The sequence below is a fragment of the Oryx dammah genome, unplaced genomic scaffold, assembly GCF_014754425.2.
Source record: "Oryx dammah isolate SB20612 unplaced genomic scaffold, SCBI_Odam_1.1 HiC_scaffold_15, whole genome shotgun sequence".
Taxonomy (NCBI): Eukaryota; Metazoa; Chordata; class Mammalia; order Artiodactyla; family Bovidae; genus Oryx; species Oryx dammah.
The window spans coordinates 46447487-46464357 of record NW_024070199.1 but is presented as its reverse complement, the minus strand read 5'-3'; the positions used below and the strand labels follow the sequence as shown (position 1 = coordinate 46464357).

The 16871-nt window shown below is 48.3% G+C and overlaps 1 protein-coding gene and 1 long non-coding RNA gene across 2 annotated transcripts in view; one reads left to right on the top strand and one right to left on the bottom strand.

Moving 5' to 3' along the window:
• SHANK2 (SH3 and multiple ankyrin repeat domains 2) overlaps positions 1 to 16871 on the top strand; it is a 527407-nt gene that overhangs the window by 31043 nt on the left and 479493 nt on the right. The gene's annotated exons all lie outside the window — the stretch shown is intronic.
• The window catches only part of LOC120874154, a 27787-nt gene continuing 12358 nt past the window's right edge, over positions 1443 to 16871 (bottom strand). Inside the window, exons 2-3 of the long non-coding RNA XR_005723597.1 lie at positions 2896 to 2906; positions 1443 to 1454 (exon numbers count right to left, since the gene is read on the bottom strand). This is a non-coding gene — a long non-coding RNA (uncharacterized LOC120874154). The remainder of the gene's footprint in view (positions 1455 to 2895; positions 2907 to 16871) is intronic.

The following is a 16871-nucleotide window of genomic DNA, read 5'->3' as shown; positions in this document are numbered from 1 at the left end:
GGCTTGGGGCTGGGGTGCGGTAGGGCAGTCTGATTGGAGATACTTCTGGGAAGAGGATCCCCAGAGCCAATTACTTCTGTGTCACGTTTTTCTGCAAAATGGAAATGACATTTGTTCCCAGGGAAGTCAGCCGAGCTCCCTGTCATCCCCACCTTGCAGGGGAGGCCCCATGCTACCGGGTCCCTAAGCAGAGACTGGAGCAGAGATCGGTGACAGCCTGAACCTCGGGGCTCTCCTCTAGCGGCTGCCTCTTGTTTTCTGAAGTCCTCTCTCAGCCTCGGGTTGTCCTTTTGAGTGTGTGAGTCTTTCACAGACTGTCAGCTTTTCCACAAAGCACATCGTATTTTTGGTCAATGTTATAAATGGTATCGTCCTTAAGATTCCAATTTCCAGTTGTTCCCTGCCACTGTGCAGAAACACAGTGGTTTTTTTTTTTTTTTTTAAATATTTATTCACTTATTTTGGCTGCACCAGGTCTTAGCTGTGGTGTGTAGAATTGAGTTCCCTGACTAGAGATTGAACCCCTGTTCCCTGCACTGAAGGTGCAGTTTTAGCTACTGGACCACCAGGGAGGTCCCCACAATGGATTGATTGTTTTATATTCATCTTATATCCGCTAATTTTGCTTAAATCACTCACTAGTTCTAGTAGTTTTTTTGAGGGTTCTGATGAATTTTCTGCATGGACCATGATGCTGTCTGCAAATAAAGGCAGTTTTATTTCTTCCCTTTACATCAGGATGTGTTTTATTCATTTTTCTTCTTACTGAGCAGAAGCTGGGAAGTTGGACTTCTCTATCTTGTCCCTGATCTTTGGAGAACTTTTTCAGTCTTTCACTGTGAAGTGTGGTGTTTGCTGTGGGCTTTGCTGAGATGCCTTTTGTCAGTTTCTTTCTGGCCCTAGTTTGCTGAGAGTTCTTGTCATGAATCGATGTTGGGTTTTGTCGAATGCTTTTTCAGCAGCTGTTGAATTGATCTTATGGTTTTTATTTTTAGTTTGTTAATATGGTGAACTTCACTGATTGATTTTTCAAATGCTAAATCAACCTTGCATTCCTGAAATAAATCACCCTTGGTTATGAAGTATTATATATTTGATTTCCCACAGTTTTACTTAGAATTTTTGCATCTATGTTTGTGAAGGATATCAATCTGTTTTCTGTTTAGTATCAGGGTAGTAATATAGACCTCACAGAATAATTTGGGAAGCATTCTTCTTGTCAGTTTCCTGGGAAAAAAAAATGTAACTTCTCTAGTTTTCTTTTGATTAGCATTAAACCGGTATGTTTTCTCCTAGCTTCTTGCCCTCTGTTTCTGTCTTGATTTTTAATGTGCATTGATTATCAACAGCTTAGAATTGGATAATATTTAATGTGAAAATGGTAATAGTTTGATTTAAATCTGTCATCTTGCTATTTGTGTTCTTGTCCCATCTGTTTTTTATTCTCTTTCTGCCTTCGTTTAGATTAGTAGAATCTTATGATTCTGTTATTTCCTTTGTCGATGTATTAGCTATAACTCTTTGCTTTATTATTTAAGTCGGTGCTTCGGGTTTCTCCCGTACACCTTTACCTTCTTACAGCCCCTCCAGTGACTCCATGCCCGCTCGTGTTTAGTGTGAGCGCCTTGTGATGAGCTGCTGTCTTTCCCCCTTTTCAGCTCTTGTGGTGCCTGTGTTGTCATATATTTTCCCTACATATTTAAAAACTCCTAAATGTGTATGTTTATAAATAAATTGTAAATACATATGTTTCAGTTCAGTTCAGTCGCTCAGTGTGTCCAGCTCTTTGCGACCCCATGAACCGCAGCACGCCAGGCCTCCCTGTCCATCACCAACTCCCAGAGTTCACTCAGATTCACGTCCATCGAGTCAGTGATGCCATCCAGCCATCTCATCCTGGGTCGTCCCCTTCTCCTCCTGCCCCCAATCCCTCCCAGCATCAGAGTCTTTTCCAATGAGTCAACTCTTCGCATGAGGTGGCCAAAGTACTGGAGTTTCAGCTTTAGCATCACTCCTTCCAAAGAACACCCAAGACTGTTCTCCTTTAGGATGGAGTGGTTGGATCTCCTTGCAGTCCAAGGGACTCTCAAGGGTCTTCTCCAATACCACAGCTCAAAGGCATCAATTTAAAGAAGTTTAAATAAGAGAAACTCGTGTATCTACCCATGTGTTGCCATTTCCTATTGTCTCCATTCTTTTGTGTAATTTCATTTTTTTTTTCTGGTATCATTTCTTTCTGCCTGAAATTTCTCCTTTAATGTCTCTTGCAAGGAAGACTTGAGTTCTTTCAGCTTTTATATATGTCTGAAGAGTCTTCATTTTTGAAAGGTGTTTTCCCTGGTTAAGTGATTCTCGTTTGAGTTTTTGGGAAAATGCTCTAAAAGCGTCGTTCCATTGTCCACTCACTTGCATTGTTTCCAGCCAGGAATCTGCTGTCAATCTTAAGTCTGTTTTCTGAATGTAATATGTGTTTTTTTTTCCCTCTGTTTTTATGATTTTTCTCATTATCTTTGGCTTTGATTTGTTATAATGTGCCTTGGCGTAGTCTTCTTTATGGTTCTTATGCTTGGGTTTCATTGAGCTTCTTGGGTCTGTGGGTTTATAGTTTTCATCAAATGAATATTATTTTTGGCCAAAATTTCAAATAATTTCTTGTACTCTTTGTCATCAGGAACTCTAGTTCCATATGTATTAGGCTGACGGAAGTTTCGTAGCTTTCTGATAATTTGTTCTCTTCTAATAATTTGTTATTTTCTTCGTGTTACTTTTCCACAATATCTTCGATTTCATCATCTTTTTATCTGTTGTCCATTTTGCTGTGAATCTTTTATCTGGTGTATTTTTCATTTCAGATATTGTCATTTTCATCTTTGAACACTTGATTTAGTTTTTAACCTTTCATGTCTCTGCTTGCCTTTTTGAACATGAAGAAATCAGTTAATATAATTTTTAATGCTTTGTCTGCTAATTATAACATCTGATTCAGTCCTGTTTAGTTTTGATTGGTTGGTTGTATTTCTCATTATGGTTCATACTTTCCTGCTCCTTTGCATACCTGATCATTTTTTATTGTTTCATTAATATAGTGATATTTTTATTGCTAAGGTTTGTAAACTGTGGATTTTTCTTGTTGAGTCTATATTTTTGAATTTGTGTAAATATTCTTGAGCTTTGTTCTGTTGAGTTCTTTGTTAACATTCCGTTAAATTGTTTAAAGACAGCTTGATCCTTTCAGGTCTTGCTTCCTGTATTTGCTCTTTGGGTGATAGCAGCATTCGGCCTGGGCCTGGGTATTTCCCACTGCTGAGGCCAGCCCTCTGTGTGTTCTGTGTCCCGTAAGTCATGAGGTTTTCCAGTTTGTCCAGTGGGAGCAGGCAGTGTTCCTGGACCTGTGAGACTCATGTGCATCCTGAGCTATAGTTCCTGGTAGGTTGGCTGCCTCGAATGGGCTGGTCTCATCCTTCAGAATGCTCCAAGGACCCACTGCAGGTCTCTAGTGGCCTCTGTGTTCCAGGCTGTCCTCTCCTGTTCTCCGTCCTCCTGGGGCGGTTGTCACCTTGGCCCCCTGAGTTCTCAGCCTGTTGCCTCCGCTCAGGGAACTCGCCCGGCATCACTTGGCCCCTTCTGGGACCGTGGCCCAGACACTGAGTGCAGGAAGCGGAGAGCAGCCCCAGGACTCACCTGGTCTGTTTCCTGGCTCTCTTGCGTCATGGTCCTGCATGTTTGAAAACCATTTATCGTATATTTTGAGCACATTTCGGTGGTTTCAGGCAGGAGGCTAAACCCAGCACCCGTTGCTCTATCTGCCTGGAAGTGGAGGTCTCTCTCTCTCTCTCTCTCTCTCTCTCTCTATTTTGCCTCTTCTGCCCCTGTGTTGTGTTCTTGCCTCCACCTCCCTCCATCTGGCCTGGATTCTGTTTCTCCCCACTTGCTTGCCTTCCCCCTGGCTCTGTTGTCTCATTCCATCTCACTGCTCCAGCATCTGCGTGACCACCATGGGCAGCCTGGGCTTCCTGGTCACCCCACCTCTTAGGCTCAAGGGCAAGAGGTTTCACATTTTCTGGAGAGAACTGTCTTGCCCTAGTTGTGTTGATAGGAAATGGCAGCCCACTCCAGGACTCTTGCCTGGAGAACTCCATGGACAGAGGAGCCTGGTGGGCTGCTGTCCATGGGGTCGCACAGGGTCAGACACGACTGAAGTGACTTAGCATGCATGCATGCATTGGAGAAGGAAATGGCAACCCACTCCAGTATTCTTGCCTGGAGAATCCCAGGGACAGAGGAGCCTGGTGGGCTGCCGTCTATGGGGTCGCACAGAGTTAGACGTGACTGAAGTGACTTAGCAACAACAGCAACAGCAGCTATAGTCCCGGACCCCATGACTGTTTATTTATTATTCTTCAAACGTGTCCTCAGTTGGACTAGTTGCTAAAGAAGCAGCAATACAAATAGCAGGTTCCATCCTGGCTGTTCTGATGGTGACAAAAAATAAAAACTACATAGATTTACAAAAACCAAGGTGTTAATTTCAGCCAGGGAAGCATGTACTGTGTGTGTGTGTGTTTGGCAGCTTGAGAAAGGGCAGTCAGGGAAGGCGTTTCTGTGACTGGGAGTGGGAGCAGGGAAGGGTGCGTTCCAGGCGGAGGGAACAGCAAGTGTAAAGGCGGATGCGCTCAGTGCATCCTCGCCCGGGGGCTCCAGCGCTGAGACCCACTCTGTGCAGCTCCCCAAAGCCTGTCTCCCTTCTGCTTGTTTCCCGGCTTCGTCACTTTGTTAGCCAGTGGCTTCCGAGGGCCTTTTGTCTTTTGGCTGCAAGGTACGCGGAACTTCTTTGACCAGGGATTGAACCCATGTCCCCTGTATCAGACGCACAGAATCTTAACCACTGGATCACCAGGGAAGTCCAAGGGACTTTATCTACATGCCAGTGTGATTATCTATTACTGTGATTGTTTCCTTATTCTGAAGAGGTTACACGGTGTGCGAGTTTGGGTGTGCGGTTTGCCCAAAGAGGAATCAGCTGAGAAGAGCTTTGAGTGGTGCTACCCACTGAGTGTAAATCCCTGCGTATTAGTTTTCTGTGGCTGTAGGAGTAAATGGCCGTGAGGAGGTGGCTTAAAGCAACAAAAATGTATTCTCTTGACAATTCTGAAGGTCACAGTCCAAAATCAAGGGGTCATCAACTCGCGTTCCAGGGGAGGATCCTTCCTCACCTCTTGAAGCTCCTGGTGGTGGTTGGTAACCTTGACTTGACCTTGACCTGTGGACACATCCCTCCAACCTCTGCCTCCATCATCCCCTGGCCATCTTCCTGCTTCTCCTGCCTGTGGTCTGCATCTTCCCATGGCTTTCTTATAAGGACACCAGTAATGGATTTCGGACCCACTCTCTTCCCAGGGGCTTCCCTAGTGGCTCAGACGGTAAAGAATCTGCTTGTAAGGCAGGAGACATGGGTTCGTTCCCTGGGTAAGGAAGATCCCCTGGAGAAGGAAATGGCTATACCCACTCTGGTATTCTTGCCTGGAGAATCCCATGGACAGAGGATCCTGGAGGCTCCAGTCTACGGGGTTGCAAAGAGTCGGACATGACTGAGCAGCTGGCACAGACACTTTCACTTTCCTCTTGGCTTGGGGTTGTGAAGTAGCCTTTCTCGGGGGTGTTGGCCTGGCTGATCAGGGGAGAGGTGTAGTAGTCCACAGTAGTCCCTCTTTGTGTGGCAGCCGAGAGGTCCCGGGGAATGACCCCTCCCGAGCGTCAGGAAGTGGTACAAACGCTGAAACCAGCACAGCAGTCAGCCTGCTTGGCACCATTTGGGACATTCATCTTCACGCTGCTCAGAAAGCTCAGATCACAGCAGGCCTGCCCGCCTGTGGTCCCAGCTAGAAGGAGAACCAGATCTTGAATTCTGGAATTGATTTCTTCCCTCTGCCATTCTTTTTTTTAAAAAAACTGTGTCCTCCATGAGTGTGGAGAATGATTTTCCTTTTATTGCTAGTGCAGTTGACAAAAGTCCAAATGCTGAAAAATTAATGAAGTAGATTAATAAAACACTGTCGGGCCAGTCACCCTCACTCTTCCCATGGGGGAGTGACTGTGTGACGTTGGGTGGGGGGCAGCACGCTCACTTCTCAGCCCAGGAGGCTGTGGGACGGGGAAGTGCAGCCCTCACATGTGTCTTTGCAGAGTCCCGAATCCATGTGTGCGTGCGTTTTCCATCACGTTCTCCCTCTGTGCGGGCTCTGGGAGGCCTGTGGAGGGGCCGCTGTGCCCAGTGCCCGCCTCTTCCTGCCTGCCGCGCGGGGTCAGACCCTGACCTGCAGAGCTGCGCGTTGCCCTAGTGTGAACTGGGCAGTTTTCTGGAAGGCAGCCTGGCTTCATTCCTCATGGGGGAGCCCACGGAGAAATGCACATGTGCTGATAACACAGATCGTCCGCTTGTAAGAATGCTTTCCGAGGAAGCTATTCAAAATATGGGAGAAGATGCTTAAAAGGCGGTTTCTTTTTCCTAATATATGTATTTTATTGAAGTATAGTTGACTTACAATGTTTCACGGGTGCAGCAAGGTGATTCAGTAACGCATGTACACATACATTATTTTTCCGATTATTATCCATTATAGGTTATTACAAGCTATTGACTACAGTTCCCTGTGCTCTGTAGTAAACCTCTGTTGCTTGTTGTATATCTATTTGCTTAAAATCAGAAGTCTAGCGTTCTATTCATACTAAGTCAGACAAGTGAAATCAAAATGTCATAAGTTTTTTAATTAGGCAAAAATTCATAAGTTTTCTAAAATATATATATTATGCCTACTATAGTATGTATATATAGTATGAATGTATATGTATAATACAGCATGTATGTATGCATACTATAATATATATATACACAAAAGCTTTTCTACTACACTTGATGAGGCTTGAGAAAGAAATAAAAAAAAGAGATGGAGAAGTGGGAAAACATAAACTAAATGAAATTAGCCCTGAATATGAAATAGAAAAAGTGAAACAAACTAGATAAAAGTAAGAGATCATCATATAGTCCAGTTGGTTTTAAACACGCTCATTAGAAACATATCTGGAACTTTGGGGGAAAACGCAATACCTGGGCATTTGTATTTTTCAAGAAGTTCCAGGGTAATTCTGGTCTGCATCTGGCTTTTTAAAAGGCAGTTTCTTTTACATGAAGTCCCAGGAGAAGCCGTGCTCGTGGCCCCCGTCTGTGCTCTTGGTGTCGAAGCCTCTCCTGGGCATCCTCCCGTCCTCGGCGCGAGGTCAGGCCGGGGGATGGCGGCTGCCGAGGTGGTTGGTGAGCTCCCTTTGCTCCAGGGGCTGGTGAGCGCTGGGCTGGAAGTCCTGAGCGCCCTTGGCCCCCTCTGCTGACTCAGTCGCCACGTCCCAGCAGGCGTCGAGCAGGTGACGCCCGTGTCCTGTTGGAGCCTCAAGCACTCATGGGGGTCCTCACCTCATGCCGGCTCCTGCAGCCCTGAAACAGGCCTCCCAGCCTAGAGCTCCTTATGGGCCCGGCGGGTGCAGGAACTCGGGAGCAGAGGTGGGCCTTCCGAGATGGTGTGAACGTTTGTGCTCATCAGTTGAAGCCCTCACCCGCAGCGTGGCCGTGTTTGGAGATGGGGGCTCCCTGGATGTCATTAAGGTTAAATGAGGTCATGAGGATGGAGCCCTAATCCTATAGGATTAGTGTCTTCCCCTGGGTTGGGAAGATTCCCCTGGAGGAGGAAATGGCAACCCACTCTAGTATTCTTGCCTGGAGAATCTCACGGACGGAGGATCCTGGTGGGCTACAGTCCAGGGGGTCGCAAGAGTCGGACACGACTTAGCAACCAAACCAGCACCACCAAGAAGAGACCCAGAGCACCCCCTCTGGGTCGTGGGTGGAGACACAGTCCGTGGCCAAGAGGAGGGTCCTCACCGGGGAGTGAGTGCGCCAGCGCTGAACCCTGGGCTGTGGCTGGGCACCCGTTTTCCTGCAGCCCCTGTGACTTTATGCGCAGGGCCAGTGCGAACTCCCAGGAGAAACAACTGCTCCCCTCTCATTCCTGGGGGTCTCCGAGCTTTTATTCCTCGACTCTGCTGAGAGCTCAGTGTGAGAAGTGGCCCACACGCCACCTCCCAGCAGGCCTCTCTTACTCGGGGGCTGGAGCAGGACTCCAGATGGAGTTCGATAGGCCTCGTCCTTCCTGTTTAAAAATCATAAATCAAGCTGGCAAGCTGTTAGATAAAATATGTTTTCTCCTTCTGCTTTTCACACATTAACCTTCATAGTGACATGAATTTAAAAGTGTCGACCTTTACCCTTTTATATGACTGATAGCTGGCAATATACCAATGTGACTGGACTTAATTATTATTTGTACACTTGGGTACTATGTTGATGCCCAATGATATTCAGATAAGTCATAAACATCATTTGTTAATTACTATATATTCCATAAAATATATTTGTCTTCCCTTCTGTTTAGCAAAATTACTATGCATGTTGTTACAGTCCAGGTTTTTTTTACATAATTTATGTTCCATTGAGAGTGATCATCTGAATAATTAAGAATTGAATATGTTCACAGTGTACAGAACCTGGATGGATTTTCATAAAAATGTAAATTAACATAAATTTAAGCATTGAGCTTTATTTTTTTCAAAGGGTTGCAGACACAAGAGCTCCTAAAATTTCTAAGAGGCAAAATACATATTAAAATTAATGACCATGGTAATTTCAAATTACAGTACTTTAACCGGATGCATTTAAATTCAGATTTCTGAAAAGTTAATGTCTTCGAATCCTTTTATGATCCTAAAATGAGTCTCAGTTCTGCCACTCAGATGTCGTGTGTTTTAGTTGTGAGATCTAGTTCCCTGCGTGCGTGTGCGAGCTCAGTCGTGTCTGACTCTTTGTGACCCCATGGACTGTAGCTGCCCAGGCTCCTCTGACCATGGGATTTCCCAGGCAAGAATACTGGAGTGGGTTGCCATTCCCTTCTCCCGGGGAATCCTCCCAACCCAGGGATCCAACCCAGTCTCTCGTGTCTCCTGCACTGGCAGGCGGATTGACCGGGCTGCCACCTGGGAAGCCTACGTCGCGTCTAGACTTACGTAGACATACGTTTCAGATGCACAGGGATTCTTTAATGTCGACAGCTGTTCCTCGGAGGCCCCCTGCCCTGTTGTGGCTGTCTCATCCTGGTAGGGTGGGGATGGGAAAGGAAGTCAGGAGTCACGCCCAGCAGCACTGTGGGTGCTAAGCACTTCCCCTGCTCATGCTCTCTGCAAGCTCAGACATCCTGTCCGTCAGGCCGTCCGTCTGTGCGGCACTGGAGGGTGTGGAAGAGCCGTCCTCCCGTGGAGGTCAGCAGAGGACGAAGGGAAGGTGGTTTCCCGCCAGCAGTCACCGAGATGCTCCGTGACCTGGCCTGGGTCCTGAGAACTGGGAGGGTGGGTTGTTGGGTCAGCCAGAGGACAGCGTTGCAGGGGGTTGCTCACGACGAGGGGTCTCTGCTCCTGGGGAAAAGCTGGATGACATCCTGAGACATGCATTAGATTCTCCACCCTGGTCGGGCATGTGTACCTCCTAGGGGCACCTGAGGGTGCGTGATTCCAGCATCCTAGGACAGCCTCCTGTTCCCGCATCTCAGTGAGGCTGGGAAACCCCAGGACGGGCTGAGTGTAGGGGTTCCAATGAGGAGCTCTGTCGGCTGGGTGATCTCTCTGTGGGGTTCCACCAGGCTATGCTGAGGTGGGTTGCACCCAACTTCTGGGCTTGGTGTTTGGACCTCATTCTCCTGGCTGTAGGGGACATGGAAGGCCCTTGGGCTGTTGGACAGATGTGTCCACTTAGGGGGGCACCCCCAGAGAGTGTGCAGGACCAGCTCACACTGGGAGGGTGGCTTGGTGGCTTTAAACCCCTGGAGGGGAAGGTGTTTCTTTAAGATCCTTTCCTGGGAAAACAGAAGAAGAAAATGGAAACCATGGTTGCAAGTTCCCTCAGCCTGGGATGATAGGAATTAAACAAAACCCATCCTCAGCGTGAACACTGTCATTACGGGGGGGCGCAGGACCGGGCTAGCCGCAGCCCCACCCAGGGTTCAGCCATGGCCGTCCCCCAGCAAGTGACCACAAAGCTTCCCGCAGGCAGGGACTTGGCGCCTGGACAGAGTACCTCCGCCCACCCCAGGCAGCGCCTGATGCCTGGTGCAGAAAGCCGTTGGGAGCCCCCACGCTGGATCTAGAAAACTGAACGTCTTTCTGTAACAGACTCAGCTGGGTTTTGAGATCTCAGGGACACGTCGTCTCCCCGGGATGTCTCAGCTCTGCAGCCTTGACTGATGTGCCTGGTTCCCAGACTCACTGCCTTGACTGCTGCCGGTCACCGATAGTTTGACTTCCCTGGCTCAGACGGTAAAGACTCTGCCTGCAATGCAGGAGACACAAGAGGCTCAAGTTCAGCCCCTGGGTCAGGGAGATCCCCTGGAGGAGGAAACGGCAGCCCACTCCAGTTTTCTTGCCTGGAGAATCCTGTGGACAGAGAAGCCTGTTGGGCTACAGTCCACGGGGTCGAAAAGTGTCAGACACGATTGACCGAACTAACCTACAACCCATAGATTAGGAGGGGCCTCTGTGAGCCCTTCAAAAGCCACAGCTTGCAGTTGAGCTGGAGCTGCCTTCCGCCAGCCTTCCATCAGCCTTCAGTCCAGGGTCTCTGCTGTGGTTTGTCCAGACCGAGTGGACAGCTGGGAGGTGGGCCAGGCTGGAGGCAGACTGTTTGAGTCTGTTTCATGCCAACACCGTCAGCTAAGCCAGACACGGCTCACATACAAAGAGAAGGCTGGTTAATAGCGAAAGGGCACACACCGTGAACTGGATTCTAAGAGCTCGTGGGCCCATGGGGGTGCTTTGTCTCGGTGGGTGTCGCCTCCCAGGGGAGCCCCAGAGTGCGGCTGCACTCCTACGGGGTTCTAGCAGGAGGACCAAGGAGGGACCCCTGGCCGGGACCCGAGGCCCCTCAACCCCCCTCACAGCCCGGTGGCCAGGGGGACCCACCCCAGACACAGGAGCCTGGGGGCTGCAGGGCACCCAGTGTCTGGAGACCACCAGCCGTGCAGGCTGCAGAGACGAGTTTGGATGTTGCCTTTTCTGTCTGATCCCGAATACTCTTCAGAACTAGAGAAACTAGATGGGACTGGAGACCTTTGTCCTGACTTTCAGACCTTGGCCCGAGAGAAACTGCCCAGGAGGCTGGCCTGAGGCAGAAATGGCCCAGGAGTTAGAGAGGACCTTGCTTATCTGAGCAGGACCAGGGAGGATTCCTCTGTGCTTTCAGCCCCAGGTCCTCTCAACCTAGGGTGCTGCAAAAAAGAGAATGTCACCCCGGAATATTACACGTTTTAATACATACAGGTGGAAAGTTTATATGTTTTTGTCAGTAATATTTTCATAATATATTTGTTTATGCTGGGCTTCCCCGATGTCTCACTTTTAAAGAAACTGCCTGCCAATGCTGGAGACCCAGGTTCGACCCCTGAGTCAGGAAGATCCCCTGGAGAAGGAAATTGCAACCCACTCCAGCATTCTTGCCTGGAGAGTTTCAGGGACAGAGGAGCCTGGCAAGCTACAGTCCATGGGGTTGCAAAAGAGTCAGACGCGACTTAGCTATGAAAAAAATGATACTATTCGAATGGTGGTGGTGGTGGTTTATTTCCTAAGACATGTTCGACTCTTGTGACCCCATGGACTGTAGCCCACCAGGCTCCTCTGTCCCTGGAATTCTCCAGGCAAGAATACTGGAGTGGGTTGCCATTTCCTTCTCCACAGTGTTTGAATGTCTGTTAATATTTAATAATATGCATAAATATCTTATGTAATGTATTTTATATAAACACATTAGTATGTTTTACATAGTACATTTTAATAACATATGTATATGTAGCATTCTGCCTTCTGTCCTTTGTCTTCCCTGATGAATAGGAGGGTGCTTGGTTCCCCAGGAAGGAGGTGATAAGACCATCACAGGCAGCTGTCATAGTCCTTAATTTTTTAAAAGTTTTTATTTTTAATTAGAAACATTATAAACATGAAAGTGTAGAAAAGCATAGTAACGATGCGATTGTGGTTGTTGAGTCATTAAGTCCTGTCTGACTCTTAGGGAACCAGGCTCCTCTGTCCTCCATAGTCCCTCGGAATTTGCTCAGATCCACGCCCTTTGAGTTGGTAATGCCATCTAACCGTCTTATCCTCGGCTGCCCTCTTCTCCTTTTGCCTTCAATCTTTCCCAGAATCAAGTCTTTTCTAATGAGTCGGCTCTGCATCCAGGTGGCCAAAGTACTAGCAGTCCAGCTTCAGCATCAGTCCTTCCAGTGAATATTCAGGGCTAATTTCCTTTAGGATTGACTGGATTGATCTCCTGACTGTCCAAGGGACTCTCGAGTCTTTTCCAACGCCACAATTCGAAAGCATCAGTTCTTCAGAGCTCAGTTTTCTTGATGGTCCACCTTTCACATCTGTTGATGACTACTGGGAAAATCGTAACTTTGACTGTACGCACCTGTGTTGGCAAAGTGATGTCTCTGCTTTTTAATATGCTGTGTAGGTTTTTTGTCAGCTGAGTCTTGGCCCCTAAAGGTACCAGGCTGTAATCTCTGGACCCCACGAATGGGACCTGATAGTAAATCCCCTGCGTACCAATGAGTTTCTGTTCTGAGAGCATGTTTGTACGTCCAATTTGCTTGTTGTTCCAGCACAGTTAGCCTTGATACCCAACTAAAGCAATTGGTATATAGTCCTGTACTGTAATAGGTTTATAGTACTCTTCACACAAATAATACATTAAAAAAAATAAGGAAAATATTTTAAATCTTAACAGTACAGTACCTTGAAAAGTACAGCGGTAGAGTTCAACAGCTGGCACGCAGCGGCTGGCATCGGGTGAGCAGGAAAGAAGAGTTACTGACTCAGGGAGGGAGAGGAGGTGGGAGATGGCAGAGCTGAAGGTTGGTCAGAACAGGAGACAGAGGGCGAGCTGCACTTTGATCACACCTGATGGACTGCACATCGCATCTTTTGATGTTTGCGCCCTGAAGGTCTGAATGGAGGGGACTTATTATTTTATGGCAGAGGGGGCTTTGTGGGCGTGATGAAGTTCAGGGTCTTGGGGTGGGGAGGATGTTTTGGACGATGTGGAGTGGCGCTGACTGTAACCTCAGGGGTCCTCATTAGAGGAAGGCAGAGGGGGCTTGGCAGGTACAGGAGGGAGAAGGCAAGGTTACAGCAATGTAGAGGCTGTGTGTGGAGCAGGGGCCGCCCCAGAATCTGAGAAAGGCGAGGAGACAGATTCTTCCCTGAACCTCTAGGACGGACCAGTGCTGACCACACCTTGGCATTAGCCCTCTGTGGCTCGCTTGGGACTTCTGTCTCTAGAACTGGGAGAGATTACCTTTCTGTTGTTTGATCCCAATAGTCTGTGCTCATTTGTTACAGCGGCACCAAAACCGCGTCTGTCGAGCATCCCAGATTCGAGTAAGAGATCTTGTGTTTTTCCTTCTAGACGTTTGTAGTCTTGCTTTTTCACGCTTCAGGCTTTAGCGTGTGTGGCGTTGGCGCGTGTGTGGGGAGGGGCACTCCGTTTCTTATACTTTGCATGTGAACGGCCCACGATGTCAGCATCGTGCATTTATCGGTTCTTTTCCTCCCAACCCTTGGACCCACGTTGCGTTCCCATGTTTGCGAGGCCTGTCCCGAGTTCTCTGCTCTTCCCATTGATCTGTGTCTGTCTCTGTAGCAAAGTCATCCTGATCTCGTATTATAACTGTTCAGGAAGATTTGGCATCTCTTTGTTTCCAAAGTTAGTCCTGGTATTTTTTAGAAAATTATTTTTTGACTGTGCTGCAAAGCTTGTGGGATCTTTGTTCTCTGATTGGGGATTGAACCTGTGCCCCTTGCATTGAAAGGGTGGAGTCTTAACCACTGGAAGACCAGGCAAGTCCCTGTCCTGGTGATTTTTGGTTCTTTCTCCTTTTCTGCAAACTTTACGACCAGAATAAGTTCTGTGAACAGTCCTGCCAGGGTTTCTGTTGGAAGTTGCCTCAAATCTGTGTTTTATGGAGAACTATTATCCTTAAGATATTAAAGCCTAGCTTCCATGATTATGGTGGCTCTCTCCATTCGTCTGGTCTTCCTTTCTTATTTTGTTGTTTTGAATAATGTCCTGTTAATTTTCTCCATAAAGATCTAGCGTAGGTTGCTTTAGATACTTTTCCTTACATGTCTTTGGCTATTGTTGGGACTCTGATAGAATTTTTAATGTCTTTAAATTATTTATTGCAAATGTAGCAACTTATTTAACTTTGTGTATTCATTAATTTCTTATCTAGCACTTGCTGAGCATTTTCACTGGTTTAAATAATTTATTTCCAAGTGCTCGTGGCTTTTCCATGCAGAGAAGCTGAGTATCTGAAAAACAGTTCTTTCCCCCCACCTTTTTAACCCTGAAACGTGTATCCACATATCTGTTGGCTTGTGTGTTGGTTATTCTGATGGCTGCTGCAAGATTGGGGCAGATTCTCCGTTCCAGTTAGGGAAAGGCTCCTTTACTTTGATCTAGATGTCTGGGGCCTGACTGAGGGGGTTTCCTTTCCTAGTCCCCTGACATCCGCCCTGTGGCTGTGAGGGTCCAGGCCTCTGGTCCCCCAGGACAGAAGGGCTATCAAACAACAGCTTGGGTTTGCGAGGTGCTGGGCGGGACCGCCTCCCAGCAGAGGAGGTCATGACCTGTTAGTCCTCCTGTCGTGATATCCCTTTTCTTCAGAGTGAATTGATTCTTGCTTCTGCAAAAGTGTTAGATGAGTGAGTCACATGTTTTGCGATGAGGTTAGGAGCGGGGGGTACACTGCTTGGTCAGAATCTCTTCATTTATGCTGGAAGGAAACCAAAATGTGGGCCTGTGATTAAAAAAAAAAAACAAACAGGCCTACTGTACATTGGAAAAGACCCTGATGCTGGAAAAGATTGAAGGCAAAAGGAGAAGGGGACAGAGGATGAGATGGTTGGGTGGCATCACCGAGTCAATGGACATGCGTTTGAGCTAACTCTGGGAGACGGTGGAGGACAGAGGAGCCTGGTGTGCTGCAGTCTGTGGGGTCGCAGGGTCGGACACGCCTAACAACATTTACAGCAGAAACTCGGATGGGAGCCCCCTGCAGCCCAGACTGGAAGCCCAGCTGGCTCTCTCCAGGAGGCGGGGAGCCGGAAGCCGTGGGGACCCCGCTCCTATAGTCCAAGGAGCACAGGCTCCTGAGGGAATTCTGCCTCGTGGAAGGGAAGTGGGTCCATCGTGTGAACGTTCCAAATCCCAGCCTTTCTGTTAACCCACCCAGAATGCCGCTTGATACCTCGCATGCCAGTAACCACACAGAACATGCCAGTAACCACACAGAGCACGCCAGGAAGGCGCGTGATCCTCCTCCTTACGGTTAGTGATCCTCAACGGAGACATTTTAATTCAGCATCTGGCTCGTCAGCAGCTCTTTTTCAGATTTGGGGAGATCGATTTTGGCCCAACGATACTGCGTAGCGGTAATACCCCTGGAGCCCTTATCCTCTGGGCAGAGGAGTGTTTCCAGTTCCCTGCCGTGCAGGTCTTTACCCAGTAAGCATCTGGGGCTGTTGTGCTCGGCAGGGAGCTGGGCTCTGCGGGACGTGCCCTGGAGGTGTGTCATGCACCTGCTGCGGGAGGTGACATTTGTCCTCTCCAGGAACCGGTGATTCGGGGGTTAAGTGGTTTTGGGAAAATATTGCATCAGCCACTCTGAGAGACGACCCAGAAAGCAGTGCAGTAAATTCTGCAGTAAAGTGATTGGGCTTCCCTCGTGGCCCAGACAGTAACGAATCTGTCTGCAGTACAGGAGACCTGGGTTTGATCCCTGGGTCTGGAAGGTCCCCTGGAGAAGGGAATGGTTAGCCACTCCAGTATTCTCGCGTGGAGGAGCCTGGCAGGCTGCAGTCCATGGGGTCTCAAAGAGTCGGACACGACAGAGCAGTTAGCACTTTGACTTTCAAAGTGATTGGTGCATGTTTGTTGAATCTAGTTACATTTCCCAAACTCCTTCGGCCAGGGATGGACTGGAGTGTCTATGATGGCGTGGTTTTCGGAACACTAGCTGAGAATCATCAGAGGTTAATGGGGAGGTGTGGACAGCGGTGCTTCCCAGGAGAGAGGGAAGGAGAGTGAGTGTGTTCTGGTGAGCCAGGCGAAGGAAGGACTTGGGGAGCTAGGCAGAGAGACTCAGGGCAGACGAGGATACCAGCAGTTCATGGAAGAGAGAGGAGAGCTATCCTACTTGGAGTTTATCTGCAGACGCAGGAAGGGACAGACATGGAGTTTATTCTAGACAGTGGTTTCAGAAGAAAGCCTGTCTCGATGGCGATTCTCCTCAGAAATGTGGTTCGTGAACGTCCGGGAGGGCCTCACCCTGTACTCATTCCCTGTGGTTGCCAAGGCAAAGGCCCAGAGCCTGGGGGCTGAGACAGCAGACACTCCCTGTCTCCAGGCCTGGAGGCTGGATTCCCAGACCGGGGTGTGGGCGAGGCTGGTCCTCCTGAGGCCTCCCTCCTGGGCGTGTGGCCGGCCGAGTCCTCACAGGGTCGTCCGTGTGTGTGTGTCTGTGTGTGTCTGTGTGTGTGTCTGTGTGTCTGTGTGTGTGTCTGTGTGTGTCTGTCTGTGTGTCTGTGTGTGTGTCTGTGTGTCTGTGTGTGTGTGTGTCTGTGTATGTCTGTGTCTGTGTGTCTGTGTGTCTGTGTGTGTCTGTGTGTCTGTGTGTGTGTGTCTGTGTCTGTGTGTGTCTGTGTGTGTGTGTCTGTGTGTCTGT